The 15,510-nt window shown below is 38.0% G+C and overlaps 1 protein-coding gene across 3 annotated transcripts in view; it reads right to left on the bottom strand.

Annotated features, from left to right (window-relative positions):
• The window catches only part of NCALD (neurocalcin delta), a 472,522-nt gene that overhangs the window by 250,949 nt on the left and 206,063 nt on the right, over nt 1-15,510 (bottom strand). For all 3 annotated transcript variants that reach the window (XM_011931436.1, XM_011931444.1, XM_011931428.1), the window contains one exon: nt 1,943-1,992. The gene's annotated coding sequence lies outside the window, so the exon portion shown is untranslated. The remainder of the gene's footprint in view (nt 1-1,942; nt 1,993-15,510) is intronic.

The raw sequence follows: 15,510 nt of genomic DNA, 5'->3' as shown, positions 1-15,510 counted from the left end.
ACAAACCTGCACGCTATGCACATGTACCCTAGAACTTAAAGTATAATAAAAAAAAAAAAGACAAAAAAAAAAAAAGACAATACAGAAAGTTCTTGTATACCCCATACTCAGTTTTCCCAAATATTAACATCTTACGTTAGCATGGTACGTTTATCACATGTAATGAACCAATGTTGATACATTACTGTTAACTAAACTCCACACTTCAGTCAAACTTTCTTGGTTTTTACCTAATGTCCTGTTTTTGGTCCAGGATCCCACATTACATTGAGTCATCATCTCTCCTTAGGCTTCTCTTGATTGTGACTATCTCTCAGACTTCAGTTGTTTCTGATGACCTTCACAGCTTTGAGGGGTACTGCTCAGATATTTTGTAGCATGTCACTCTATTAGAATTTGTCTTTTGCTTTTCTCATGATTAGACTTAGATCAAGTATTTTGGAGAGGAAGATCACTAAGGCAAAGTGCTCTTCTCATCACACCATGTCAAGGGTACCTACTACCAGTGTGACCTGCCACTGCTGATGTTAACCTTCATCACCTGGCTTGAGATAGCGTTTGCTCGGGTTTCTCCATTGTGAAGTTACTTTTCCCCCTCCCTTTCTTTACTATACTCTTTGAAAGAAAGTCATTCTGTGCAGCCCCCAGGGAGGGTTATGCTTTACCCCCTGAAAGGCAGAGTATCTTACATACATTATTTGGAATTCTTCCACATTATCTTCATTTATTTATTCAATCATGTATTTACATCAGTATAGATATGTATTTTGTACTTTAAGTGATATCCTAATTCTAACTTTCTTTGCTTGAACTTTCCATCTTTGGACATTGAAAGTACTTTCGATTGGGTCCTGTATTCTTTTCACATACAACCATCATTGTGGATTTTTATTTTGTGCACTCCTTTACTTTATAGCACTACAAGATGCTCCAGGCTCATCTTCTATATTTTCTGTCACAGTCTTAAATCAGCCATTTCTCCAAGGAACTCTGGTTCATTTCATTGGAAAATAGTATTAGAAACCAAGGTATGGGAAATAGGTATGTATTGTTTGCTTCCAGACCAAACCAGTTTTTCAATCTCTAAATATGGGATCTTGGAATGTCCCTATATTCTTAATTTATTTTAATGTATTTGACAAACATTTTTGCAGTGATTACCATGTGCCAGGCACTGTTTTAAGCACTTTGAAAATACTAACTCATTTAATCCTCATAATAACCTCCTAACAACAAGATAGGTGGTATTAGTCCCATTTTGTGGATGAAAAAACCAAGAAACAGAGATATTTGGATATGTTCCACAGTCACCCAGATAGTAACCGACAGAGCCAAAACTGAACTCAAGTATCTGGATCCAGATTTGGAGCTAACCACATTGGAGTTAGATTTGGAGCTAACTCCTACATTGCCTCACAGTGGTGAGGACTTTGCAGAGCTGTCACACAAATTGATGAATTAATTCACCCACACGTTCATTCTCTAATACAAATCTGTTATGTTCCCATTAGGGGACAGACTATCTGATATCTGTTAATTGGTGCTTAATGCCATTTGAGATACCTCTTGGAATATGACCCAATTTAACATAAAGGAGGAGGCTATTGTAATGTGCCCCTTGAGGAGACTCTGGCAGCTGCCTGGGATGAAGATGTTATGTAAAAACTACTCCACTCAGTGGCTGCAAATATACTTTATTATGCTATAAGTAATATTCAAAGGTGATAGGCAGGCAGTACCTTATTTACTTTGTTTCTGTTTATTTATCATTTCCATAAATTTTTTAAAGGGTCTTTAGTATCTTTTATATATATGAAACTCCCATTCATTATGCTACTATTCTTGATAAAATATTTGAACAGAATGGTCTCTTGTGAAAACCACTGAACAAAACTGAGATTTCTATTTATAGCTAAGAAGAAAATTTTAAATGTACACTTACTTTCTGACTGTCACCAATGAGTGGTCCCAGGAGACCAAAGTTCAGATAATCTGAAAGAAAACATGCAAAACAATAATGGTGAATGCAAATATCTGTAAGAAATCTTTATCCTGAGGTCATTATCCCACCTATTTTAATAGCAGAACACTGGGAGACTGATGTCCCATGACATGGTTTATTACTTGTTAACAATGTGTTTTGGAAAAGAGAGTGCAGGTTGGGGTGGATGTGAGGTTCAGCAAAATGGACTCCCTGAGAAAAGAAAGCAGAGACTGAAACAATGGGGAACCTGGAATGGACTTCTTGTTAATATTTATAACTCCTTGGAAGAGGATATGAGAGTTAAGTGAAGGAATACTCAAGAATGTGGGCCTTCATTTTCAGTTCAGAGCAAGCATCAGATGAGCTGCCTTCTAGATATATCAAAGTTTAGGGATACCCAAAAAAGAATTATCCCACCAAATTAAGCTTCATAAAGGAAGGTTAAATAAATAAAATATTTAAATAAAATATTAAATAAAATATTTAAACAAAATATTTTCCAGACAAGCAAGTGCTAAGGGAATTCATTACCACTAGATCAGCCTTATGAGAGATCCTTAACGGAGTTCTAAACATGGAAACAAAAGAATGATACTTGCTACCACAGAAGTACTGTTAAGTACATAGCCCACAGACTCTATAAAACAACTACAAAATAGAAACTACAAAGCAACCAGCTAACAATTTATGATAGGATCAAAACCTTACATATCACTATTACTTGAATGCAAATGGTTTAAATGCTTGCACTTAAAAGGCACAGAATGGCAAGTTGGATAAAAGAATGAGGCCCAATTGTCTGCTGTCTTCAAGAGACCCATAGGCTCAAAGTAAACGGCTGGAGAAAGATCTACCATGCAAACAGAAAACAAAACAAAACAAAAAGCAGGAGTTGCTGTTCTTTTATCAGATAAAACAGATTTTAAACCAACAATAGTGAAAAAGGACAAAGAAGGGCATTACATAATAATAAAAAGTTCAATTAAACAAGAAGACTTAACTATCCTAAATATATATGCACCCAACATCAGAGCACCCAGATTCATAAAACAAGTACTTCTAGACCTACAAAAAGACTCACACAGTCACACAATAATAGTAGGGAGCTTTAATACCCCATTGACAGATCATCAAGGCAGAAAACTAATAAAGAATTTCTGGACTTAAATTTGACACTTGACCAATAAGAACTAACAGATATCTACAGAATACTCCATCCATCAAGTATAGAATATATATTCTTCTCACCTGCACATGAAACATACTCTAAGATTAACCACATGCTCAACTGTAAAGCAAGTCTCAACAAATTCAAAAATATCAAAATCATACCAACCATACTCTCAGACTATAGTGCAATAAAAATAGAAATAAACTCCAAGATCTCTCAAAATTGCAAAATTACATGAAAATTAAACAACTTGCTTCTGAGTGGCTTTCAGTAAACAATAAAATTAAGGCAGAAATCAAGAAATTCTTTGAAATAAATGAAAGCAGAGATACAACATATCAATATCACTGGGATGCTGCAAAAGCAGAGGAAAGTTATAGCACTAAATGCCTACCTCAAAAATTTAAAAAGATCTCAAATTGGCAGTCTAACATTAAACCTAGAGGATCTAGAAAAACAAGAGCAAAGTAACCCCAAAGCTAGCAGAAGAAAATACATAAAATCAGAGCAGAAATGAACAAAGTTGAGACTCAAAAATTCATATGAAGAAGCAACAAAACTAAAAGTTGGTTCTTTGAAAGGATAAACAAGATTGATAGACAATTAGCTAGATTAATGAAGAAAAAAAGAGAAGATACAAATAAGCACAGTCACAAATGACAAAGGTGATATTGCAATGAATCCCACAGAAATACAAAAGATCCTCAGAAACTATTATGAACAATTCTATGCATACAAACTAGAAAATTTAGAGAAAATGAGTAAATTCCTGGAAACGTACAACCTCCTAAGGCTGATTAGAAGGAAATTGAAACCCTTAACAGACCAACATCAAGTTCTGAACTTGAAGCAGTAATTTAAAACAAACCCTGTTAATCAAAAAAACCTCAGGACTAGATGGATTCACAACCAAATTCTACCAGATGTACAAAGAAGAGCTGGTACCAATTTTATTGAAACTATTCCAAATAATCAAGGAGAAAGAACTCCTCCCTAACTCATTCTACAAAGCCAGCATCACTCTGATACCAAACCTGGGCAAAGACACAACAACAAAAAAAGAAAACTACCGGCTAATATCTCTGATAAACACAGAAGCAAAAATTCTCAACAAAATACTAGCAAACTAAATCCAATAGCACATCAAAAAGTTAATTCACCATGATCAAGTAGCCTTCATTCCTAGGGTGCAAGGTTTGTTCAACATATGCAAATCAATAAATTTGATTCACCACATAAACATAATTAAAAGCAAAAACCATATGATCATCTTGATAAACACAAAGAGTTTTTGATAAAATCCAACACCTCTTCATGAAAAAAACCCTCAAGAAACTAGGCATCGAAAGAACATACCTCAAAATTTAAGAGCCAACAGCCAATATCACACTGAAGGGGCAAAAACTAGAAGCCTTACCCTTAAGAACTGGAAAAAGACAAGTCTGCCCACTCTCACCACTCCTATTCAGTCTATTAATAATACTGAAAGCCCTAGCCAGAGCAATCAGGCGAGAGGAAGAACTAAAAGGTATCCAAATAGGAAAAGAAGAAATCAAACTGTCTCTCCTCACAGAGAATATGAGTCTATACCTAGAAAACCCTAAAGACTCTGTCCAAAGGCTCCTGCAACTGATAAACTTCTTCAGTAACGTTTCAGGATACAAAATCAATGTACAAAAATCAGTCACATTTCTATACACTAACAATATTCAAGCTGAGGGCCAAATCAAGAACACAGTCCCATTTACAATAGCCACACACAGGCGTGTACACACACACACACACACACACACAAATACCTAGGAAAATATCTAACCAAGGAAGTGAAGGATCTCTACAAGGGAAACTACAAGACATTGCCAAAAGATATCAGAGATGACACAAACAAATGCTAAAACATTCCATGCTCATGAATCGGAAGGATCAATGTTGTTAAATTGGCCACATTACCCAAAGCAACCTAGAGATTCGATGCTCTTCGTATCAAACCACCAACATCATTTTTCACAGAACAAGAAATGAAATTAATATAGAACCAAATTCTATAATTCTAAAATTTATACAGAACCAAAAAGGAACCCAAATAGCCAAAGCAATTCTAAGCAAAAAGAACAAAGATGGAGGCATCACGTTATCTGACTTCAAACTATATTATATGACTACAGTCACCAAAACAGCATGGTACTGGTGCAAAAACAGACACATAGACCAATGGAACAGAATAGAGAACACAGAAAATAAAGTTGCACACATACAACCATCTGATCTTCAACAAAGTCAACAAAAATAAGCATCACGGAAAGGACTTCCTATTCAAAAAATGGTGCTGGGATAGCTGGCTAGCCACATGCAAAAGAATAAAACTGAACCCCTACCTTTTGTCATATAAAAAAATTAACTCAAGATGGATGAAAGATTTAGATGTAAGACCTCAAACTATAAGAATCCTAGAAGAAAACCTAGAAAACACTATTCTGGACATCAGCCTTGGAAACGAATTTATGACTAGGCCCTCAAAAGCAATTGCAACAAAAACAAAAACTGATAAAATGAGAACTAAACTAAAGAGGTTCTGCAGAGTAAAAGAAACTATCAACAGAGTAAACAGACAATCTACAGAATGGAAGAAAATATTTGCAAACTATGCATCCAACAAAGGTCTAATATCCAGAATCTATAAGGAGCTTAAACTCAGCAGGCAAGCAAAAAATAAAAAAATTTTTAAAAAAGCAAAAAAATGTGGACGCGTCCCAAAAGAAAACTACGAGCAGCCAACAAACATGCAAAAATGCTTCAAATCACCAGTGATCAGAGAAATGCAAATCAAAACCACAATGGGACACCATCTCATACCAGTCAGAATGGCTATTATTAAAAAGTCAACAAACTTTTTAATAAACTTTTTGGGGCTACAAAGAAAAAGGAATGCTTACACACTGTTGGTGGGAATATAGAGTGTAGTTCAACCCCTGTAGAAAAGCAGTTTGGGGCTGGGCATGGTGGCTCATGCCTGTGGCCCCAGCACTTCGGGAGGCCAAAGTGGACGGATCACTTGAGCCCAGGAGTTCAAGATCAGCCTGAACAAGATGACAAAACTCCACCTCTACAAAAAATACAAAAATTAGCTGAGTGTGGTGGTACATGCCTGTAGTCCCAACTGTTTGGGAGGCTGAAGTGGGAAGATCACTTGAGCCCAGGAGGTCCAGGCTATAGTGAGACATGATCGTGCCACTGCACTCCAGCCCAAGTGAAAGAGTGAGACCTTGTCTCAAGAGGAAAAAAAAAAGAAAACAGTCTGGAGGTTTCTTAAAGAAATATTCTTTAAGAATTAAAAACTTTAAGAAAGTTCTTAAAACAGAACTACCATTTCACCCAGCAATCCCATTACTGAGTATATATTCAAAAGAAAATAAATTATTCTACAAAAAGACACATGAACTCACATATTCATCGCAACAGTATTCACAACAGCAAAGACATGTAATCAAACCTAGGTGCCCATCAATGGTGAATTAGACTAAAAAATATGTGGCACATATATGCCATGGAATACTATGCAGCCATAAAAAGAATGAAAGCATGTTTGTTGCAGCAACATGGATAAAGCTGGAGTCCATTATTCTAAGTGAATTAACACAGGAACAGAAAACCAAATATCACATCTTCTCACTTATAAGTGTGAGCTAAACATTGGTACACATGGACATAAAAATGGGAACAACAGACACCAGGGACTACTAGAGGAGAGAGGGAGAAATGGGGGAAGAGTTGAAGGACTAACCACTGGGTACTATGTTCAGTACCTGAGTGACAGAATTATTGATACCCCGAACCTCAGCATCATGCAATATACCAGGTAACAAACCTGTACATATACCCACTGAATCTAAAATAAAAGTTGAAAAAAAGGAACTAGCAGACGCAGTCCGTGTAATGTGACAATAGGAATTACAATAAAATGAGTCAATAAATAGGAATATTATATTGGTTAGATTCATAGGGAAGGAAGGTATCAAAAGAACTGCCTGTGAAAGGACTAACTCAGCATGTCTGACTGAGAAGGCTTCAAGGAAGTGGGTGTGATCTATTGGATCCCATTACTAATGGGCACAAGGAAGGAGGAGTCTCTCAGATTTTGTGTCTGACATAAAATGTGCAGTTAAGTACCTCTGAGAGTGCCAGTCTAGACAATCTAATTAGTCTGTCAAGTGCAGTTTCAAAGCTATTAAGAGGACCAAAGCCCTCTTCAGAAATACATATTAAAAAAATCTCAAATTATATTATTGAATTCTTAAATATCAAAGTATCACTTTTATTAGGAATAAAATATCAATAAATGTGCAATTGTTTGGATTTCTAAAATTCCTCCTTTTTTATTAAAAAATTAATTGTAATAATCAAAGAAGAAAAGCTATTCCAACTGACATGTTAGGAAAACATTAGAAAACATGTAACCAATTTCTGTATATTTGGTGATGTACCAACAACTACAAACGCACCTCGGTCAATACACCAAAGACTCATATTCATCTAAGCACTTAATGGAGAATTGAATACTGTTAAATGAGAAATCAGGATTTTACCAAAGAGTTAATAAAGGTGTCCCTTTGAACATAGACTAGAAGTGGTATATGTCAGTGGTGAGGACTTCATGCAAGTTATTGAACCTTGGAATGTTCCACAGATTATAGCTATTAGTCTATTTCTAGCTCCAACAATCTAAGAATTCTTATCTAAGACAGATTCTTAATGTTTTCTTTACTCATAATAACTTGTATATTTTAATAATATAGATACTATAGAAGATGTTTGGTTTAATAAAATGTAATCTTTCCAAGTATGATTTTTTAACTGAAAAAAATCTGTGAAATAATTTTTATGAATATTCCTTCATCTCAAAGTTATATTTTTGACACCCAAACATAATACAACCTGAAAGGTACATTTTTTTTTTTTTTTTTTGAGACAAGAATCTCCCTCTGTTGCCCAGGCTGGAGGGCAGTGGCACAATCTCAGCTCACTGCAACCTCTGCCTTCGGGATTCAAGCAATTCTCCTGCCTCAGCCTCTAAGATCTGAAAACATGTCAAAGTGAATTTAAAATGTTTTATGAGTTAAAAGATAATTAACTCAATTTTAGACTTTGAGATTTTACTTAAAAAAATGGTGTCTCTAGAAATGATGATGCTTCATGCAAAAAAAAAAGTGCTTGGTTAAATGACAAGATAAATAAATGAGCGGTGACTAGTGCTGACCTATGAGAGAACCCTGACAGATTTCTGTAGCATCAGAATGGACAGCCCATTAAATACCAAGCTACTAGGTCATGTGTAAGACAACTGGGTGAGACCAAGAGAAGAAAAATTCTATTTTCTGTGTTATAGGACACGTTTCATTGACCTGCTCACAGAAGCACACTGAAACACACCCTATCTTACCTATTTGTTCTCAGCAATTAATGAGAAAATAGAGAAGGTGGGATTGAAAGAGCAGGAACATGTAGGAGCACAAGGATAATAATGACAGAGTACGTATTTCATTCTTCATATAATAGTTGCTTTCATTAAAATATATATGCCAAAACAAAAAATTCTACAGATTGCTGCCATGGCTTGAATTTTTGTGTCTTTACAAAATTGGTGTTGAAACGTAGTATCTCCAGTACAATACAGTTGTGCCCCACTATCCACAGGAAATATACATTCCAAGAACCCCAAGGGGATGCCTAAAACCTCAAATAGTACTGAATCTGATACATACTATGTTTTCTACATATACTATGTTTTTCTTCTATACATACAAACATACCTATGATAAGGTTTAATTTAGAAATTATACACAGCAAGAGATTAACCACAACCAACAATAAAATAGAATAACTGTAACACTATATTGTATTAAATATCACATGAATGTGATTTTTGTATTGTATTAAAAATCACGTGAATGTGGTCTTTATTTCTCTCTCTCTCTCTCAGAATATCTCGTTGTACTGTACCTAGGAAAGTGAAACTATGGACAAGGAGGGACTACTGTAGTATTAAAGGTGGGGCTTTAAGTGGATGATTACATCATGAGGGCTCATCCCTCATGAATGGAATTAAGGCTCCTATAAAAGAGGGCCTCACACAGCATTTGTCCCTTTTGCCCTTTTGTCCCTTTCACCAAGTGAGGACACAAGAAGAAGCGCCATGTTGAGGCAGACAGCAGCTCGCACCAGACATTTGCTGGCGTCTTGATCTTGGACTTCCCAGAAGTCCAGAACCACAAAAATAAGTTTCTGTACTTTATAAATTACCCAGTTGTGAGTATTTTGTTATAGCAGCATGAAAAGACTAAGACAACTACACATTTATCTTGCTAATCTATCTCACTCCTGGGAGGCAAGGAGGTAAGACAGAAAGAGCACAGAAATGAAAGTCTAGGGTCTAACCCCACCTTGGCCACTTATTGGCAGATAAGTGGCCTTGGAGCAGTCACTCACTATCACTAGCTCTCTATACACAGAAAATGATGTGTAACTGCTGTCAAGTCCCTTCCAGTTCCGACATCCATGCCAAGTTGGTCCTAACTTTTCCTTTAAGATCTCTATCAAGGAATGTATGGCTTATGAATAAACAAATACATGTAGCTGGCCAACTTTGCTTTCTCAGTAGCCTGGAGAGAATCCTTTTGTAATAGTGATAATGGTTACAATACTTTATACATATTGGTTTAATTTCAAGGATTTTTTAAAACCAGGGTCTATTGTTTTTTTAAAGGGACTTTGTACATAATTATATTTTAAAAAATAAGTTCTTTCTCTTATATTTAGTGCTGGGATTCTATTTGCATTATTAAAGGTATTGACTGGCATTCCATTTTTCCCTGTGTTTCAGATAGAATATGTAACATGGAATATTTGAGCTTGACTATTTTAAAGACTTTATTAACAAATTTATCAGGGCTGATAATGTTATTGGAAAGATAGTTTTTTTTTATTTCAACTTTTATTATAGATTAAAGGATACGTGTGCAGATTTGCTACATGGGTAAATTGTGTGATGCTGAGGCTCGGAGTCCCAACAATCCCATCATCCAGACCATAAGCAGAGTACCCAATAGGTGGTTCTTCAGCCTAGGCCTCCCATCCTCCTTCCCCATCCACTGATCCCCAGGGTCCATTGTTCCCATCTTTACCATCATGTGTATTCTTGCATCCTCGGAGATATGAAACTCTGAGAACATTTAGATAAAAATGGCTTTGAAAAGTTCTAATATTATATAAGGATACTATATAGTCACCAATACCATTTAGCCATTATTTCTAACCATGCTATCAGTCAGCCATATCATCCATTCATGCTAATGGTGAATGAAATGGTTTTTGGTCTGTCAGCACTGGTATCTAATCTTTCACTCAAAACATGGCATTTTCATTGAGCAGTACAGTATATTCTGACAAGTGCTTGAAAATAGAGTCAACATCACTTCACATTTCGTTTTCATTCGATTTAACAAGTTTGGCAATTTGCAGTTCAGAATTCAACCCTAACTTTCCTCAGGAAGTGGAAAAGGCTTAGTATTCATTCAACTGGAAAAAATCTACCATGCTCCAAATCATAACTAAACTGGAAGCAGATGATATTCATCTTCTCAGGGGCATTTAGCATAAACTAAATATACACACAACACAGCTGACCATTTATAAACACAGTTACCATCGGGACCAGAGAGCTGTGTCAATGGCCTTGCATTCATTGGCCTGCAGTGAAAAACCAGAGATCCTGCTAAGATGGAGGCCAATGTCTGAACAGCATGCAATCCACACTGCTCCATTTTACACAAATGTCGAAAAAACATTTTAAAGCATTCCATTGTCTTGTCTACTTTTAGACTGAGTTCTTAAATGAGGATTCATCTAGTTCTTTCCATTTTCATAAACATAGACATTAAATATAGATTTAAGAGGATTCAGGCTTCCTTAAAGGACCCTCATTATTGCCACTCTCCTGAGGTTCCTTCAGATGCTGTGATTCATTCCGATGTCAATTCTGTGATTCAGTTGTGAGGGATGAATATTTTCCTCATTTATATCTCAGAGTTGGTCTTAAATTCAGAAAGGATGTATGACAAAAGAAAAAAAAAATAACACAAAGAAACAAATCTCATTCCAGAGAAGAGAGATTGGCTAAATGAGGGTTAAATCAATCAGCCAGTCAAAAACATTACAGAGTATCCAAGAGGGCAGAGCCCAGGCATAATTCTCCCTTCTGTCCACGTCACCTGCAATGCTCCCCTTGGAAGAGTGGCTGGGTGCTTCACATGCAGAAAAATACAGACACCTGATAGCCAGACTATAAGGGGTGTATTTATCCATTCATTCAACAAACATTTATTCAGCATCCACCAAGAGGCAGGGGTAGGGTACTTTAAGGTGCTCGCTCCAGAAGGCAGAAGCCAGCTAGTCACTTATGGCAGACAAGTAAGAATAAAGTAACAAAATGTGATCAATTGAAGGATAGACACATATAAACATGAATAACCAATGTGAGCAATAGCCCCTCACACTCTACACTCATTCCCCGTCTCATTAGCACTTGGCTCATTCGCACCATTGCCACTTAGGGTTATATATTTATTTATTTACTTATTTATGACTGTCTGTCTCACAGTCACATTATTTATATGTTAAATAGATATACAACATTAAGTGGCAATGGTGCCAATGACATGTCCTTGAGGGCATGGGATTTCTTTGGGTCATTGAGCTAAACCAGCCCCCAGAACAGAACCCCATACCCAACAGGTATTCAATAAATATGCCATAAATACGTTCCTATAAAAGAAGCTTCACACAGCATTTGCCTAAATGAATGTATGAGCGAATCAACATTATAGAGGTCATTCAAAAGAAGGAATGACTGATTGGAAAGACAGGAGGAAATGACGTTGGGCTATGATTAAACGCAATTAAATGTTGATAAGAAAGAAGCTGAAAAATCAGGCAAGAGATGTTCACTGGGCAGGTCCTCAGGATCCCCTTGCAATGGGTCTACGGAATCCAGGCAGTTGTGTCTACCCAGTGTCCTGTCCTTGTGGAACTGTTTGCCCAGCTCCATGTGGCTTTGGCAGGGCAACTAATCCCAGACTTCAACTCCTCTGACCACAGGGGAGAGCCCCAGCCCACTGCAGTCTGTCTGATTCTCCCTCCCGGGCATTTAAATCTGCACCCAACAAGAACAAGAGCACTGGCAGCAGAGCCATCAGCAGCGGCAGGACCTTGGAAAGATGGCTCATGAATTCCTGCTTCTGGCACCCCTGGTTCCCCTGGTTCTCATCTTTCCCGAGGCCTGTTTGGTCAGCTCTTCCCTCAGTTCTTTAAGCTATTAATAGCCCTCCAATAAACTTTTCTTTTCTGGCTCCAGTAGACTCAGTTTATTTCTGTTGATTACATGCTAAGCTTTCTACAACCACAGGGGCTGATTAGAAGATAATTGTGGCTTGGAAGGACTCAGGAATAAATTTCTATTTGACACTAACCATGCACAGGTACTGAGCTAAGCTCTTTACGTGAATTATCCAATTTAATCTTCAGAACCATCTCTATTAGTGACTATTTCCATTTTAAATAAGTTTAAAAATTTAACTTCTTTAACTCAACTTAAAGAAGTTAAATAATATGTCCATGCTGACGATCTACCAGGTGGCAGAGCCAGCACTTGGCTTCAAAGACCACAGTCTTAACAACTTCCTGCCACTCTTCTCCCCACTTAGGCTCACTGAACTCCTGGGAAACACAAGTGTTAGCATGTCATAAACAACTAGAAATGCCACTTGTATCATGGCCAGGTAGGGTTAGGGTTAGGGATAAGGAGGTGGTGAGTCTCCCTAGGGAATGAGTGGAGTTAAGGGAAGTGGCGCTAGTTTCTGTGGCCGCTTTCCTGGAATGCTCTTCTCACATTCTGAATTGTGCTATGGGTTATTACTTTTTGTTCCTATACCATACAAAGAAATTAGAACAGTCGCTGTCCTATCAAGAAGAGCTAAAACAGTGCCTGAAACAAGTGGCCCCAAAGTCTCTCTTCAATTAACAGACACTGGCCCTGTTCTCCTGTGGCTTCCTCCTTCACTCTGAGTATTGCTGGTTTGCAGTCACTTCCCACCTCGGACCAGATCCCAACAAATCTATTTACCCACTAGCATGATCCTCACCTTGCCATCCTCTGTCACCCACCCTCATGCCTCCTCCTACCTCATTTTACCTCTTCACCAGTTTATTATTCATTCATTATCAGTCATTCAGAAAACATCTGAGGGCCTGAATGTGTCAGGCTCTGTGCCAGGCACCAGGAGTGTCCCACCAACAGAAGAGCAAAGTCCCCGCTCTGGTGGAGCATACGGTCTAGATGGGGGGACAGACGGAATACAAGTAAACAAACGTATCCATACAACAAGCCTGCACTGTTGTCAGGGAGCTGCGGCAGAGAAGGCAGACCTGAGATGCAGCGTAGCGGAGAAGGGTCTGCGTGTGATGAAGGTGTCTGAGCAAGGATCTGCTAAGTGGAGGAGTGAAGGGTAAGAAGGAGCCAACCTCGCCAAGAGTCAGGAAGGGCAGTCTAAGCAGAGGGAACGGCCCGTGCAAAGGCCCCGAGATGGGAAAGGGTGTGGCATGGTTCAACATCCGAGCCGTGGGTACAGAAGAAAGTGGCATGAGATGAGGCCCACTGAGGCAAGAAGTGGAAAAATCAGGCAAGAGAAGATTGCTGGGCAGGTCCTCAGGAGCCCCTTGCAGTGGTTCTATGGAATCCAGGCAGTTGTGTCTACCCAGTGTCCTGTCCTTGTGGAAGTGTCCTCCCAGCTCCATGTGGCTTTGGCGGGGCAACCAATCCCAGACTTCAGCTGCTCTGACCACAGGGCAGAGCGCAACCCAAGCCAAAGTCAGGGCCTGGGTGGAGTGTGGGTTTTATTCTCAGTCCAACCTGTTCTCCTATTACTCTCAGGGAAAAATATTTTTTAAAAACCTAAAAATAACAGAGGAGAAAATATTTTAACAAATATTTTCATGTCTATTTGATGCCTAAATGATTGATGAAGTGCTAAACTCTTACAACATTGGAAATCTGTCAGGACTGCAATTTGAATGACAAGCCAGGAACTAACTGAAAAATGATCTTGCAAAAAGCCTCACACAGCAACTGTTTCATGAGTCCTTAACAGAACTTAACAACTAATTATGATTGTCCAATCTCAACGATCCTGCGATGTAGAGATGCTCATCTTCTAGGAAAATGAAGCTTGAAAAGTTCCCACAGCTAACCCTGTAGAAGAACTAGGATTTATAGCCAGGCTTGTCCCACTCCAAATTTAGTCTTAACTATTATGCTGTACCTTTCCCAAATTCCATTAATTTAGTACAATACCATCTTACTTGACTAATATTACGGAAAAACAATGTATGCTACAGAAGTAAGCCTCTTGGACCACGGAGATCCTGTTAAAATGCAACCTTTAAAACATATACCTCTTTGGATGATAATCTTTCCAAATTTCTGCCTTTTATATACCAGCTCCACACATTAACTATTACAAACATCAGAGATTCCATGATGCTGCCCTCAGGTACTTTGAAGTGCAAATACCTGTTCACTTCTAAACCAAATGGGCTCAGGCTATGGACACTTTTTTTTTTTTTTACATTTTCTGTGTTTCATTTTTTTCCTTTCTCTTCAATAACTTTCAGGAGTTTTTCTTTTTTTCTTTGTTGATCTCCTGTTTATTCATTTTCAGGACTTCTTACGACTTTCAGCATGCTTGCCTCTTGCAACTTTTCCCTAAACGTTAATGCTCCAGTTGTTCTTTAGATTGAGAAACATGATGATTTAGCATTTTGCATTTGTTAGCACTTTTAGTGAAAGATGAATAAAGAGAAGCTGAGTCAACAGTATTAGATACAAAAACTCTGCACTGTGAAATATACTGTACTGGGAGGACTGGCTTGAAAGGGAGGCGTGTAGGGTGTCAGGGGAGGTGAGGGGTAAGCCTGAATGGTGCGGGGAGGCCAGATCAGGTAGAGACAGTGTTATCCAGAAGGCCTTTCAAGTGGGCAGCTCAGAACTCAGGACACACTCTTTTATGGGTATTCCCATATTATGTGATAGTCGGGATGTCAAATCATTCTGTAAAATCTTGTTTAATCCATTACATACATAAAATGTTTTCCCCTCGATTCTATGAGAATGTGAGTAGGAGCAAGAAATCAAGAACCCAGGTGAATATTGCAAAGTTCTAGCCCCTAAAGAAGGGGAAAAAGAAGGAGGAGGAGGAGGAACTGAGGGAAGGAAGGAGGGAGGGAGGGAGGAAGGAAGGGAGGGAGG

Source organism: Colobus angolensis, unplaced genomic scaffold, assembly GCF_000951035.1.
Source record: "Colobus angolensis palliatus isolate OR3802 unplaced genomic scaffold, Cang.pa_1.0 Scaffold121, whole genome shotgun sequence".
NCBI lineage: Eukaryota > Metazoa > Chordata > Mammalia > Primates > Cercopithecidae > Colobus > Colobus angolensis.
This window is presented reverse-complemented; position numbering and strand designations above follow the sequence as displayed.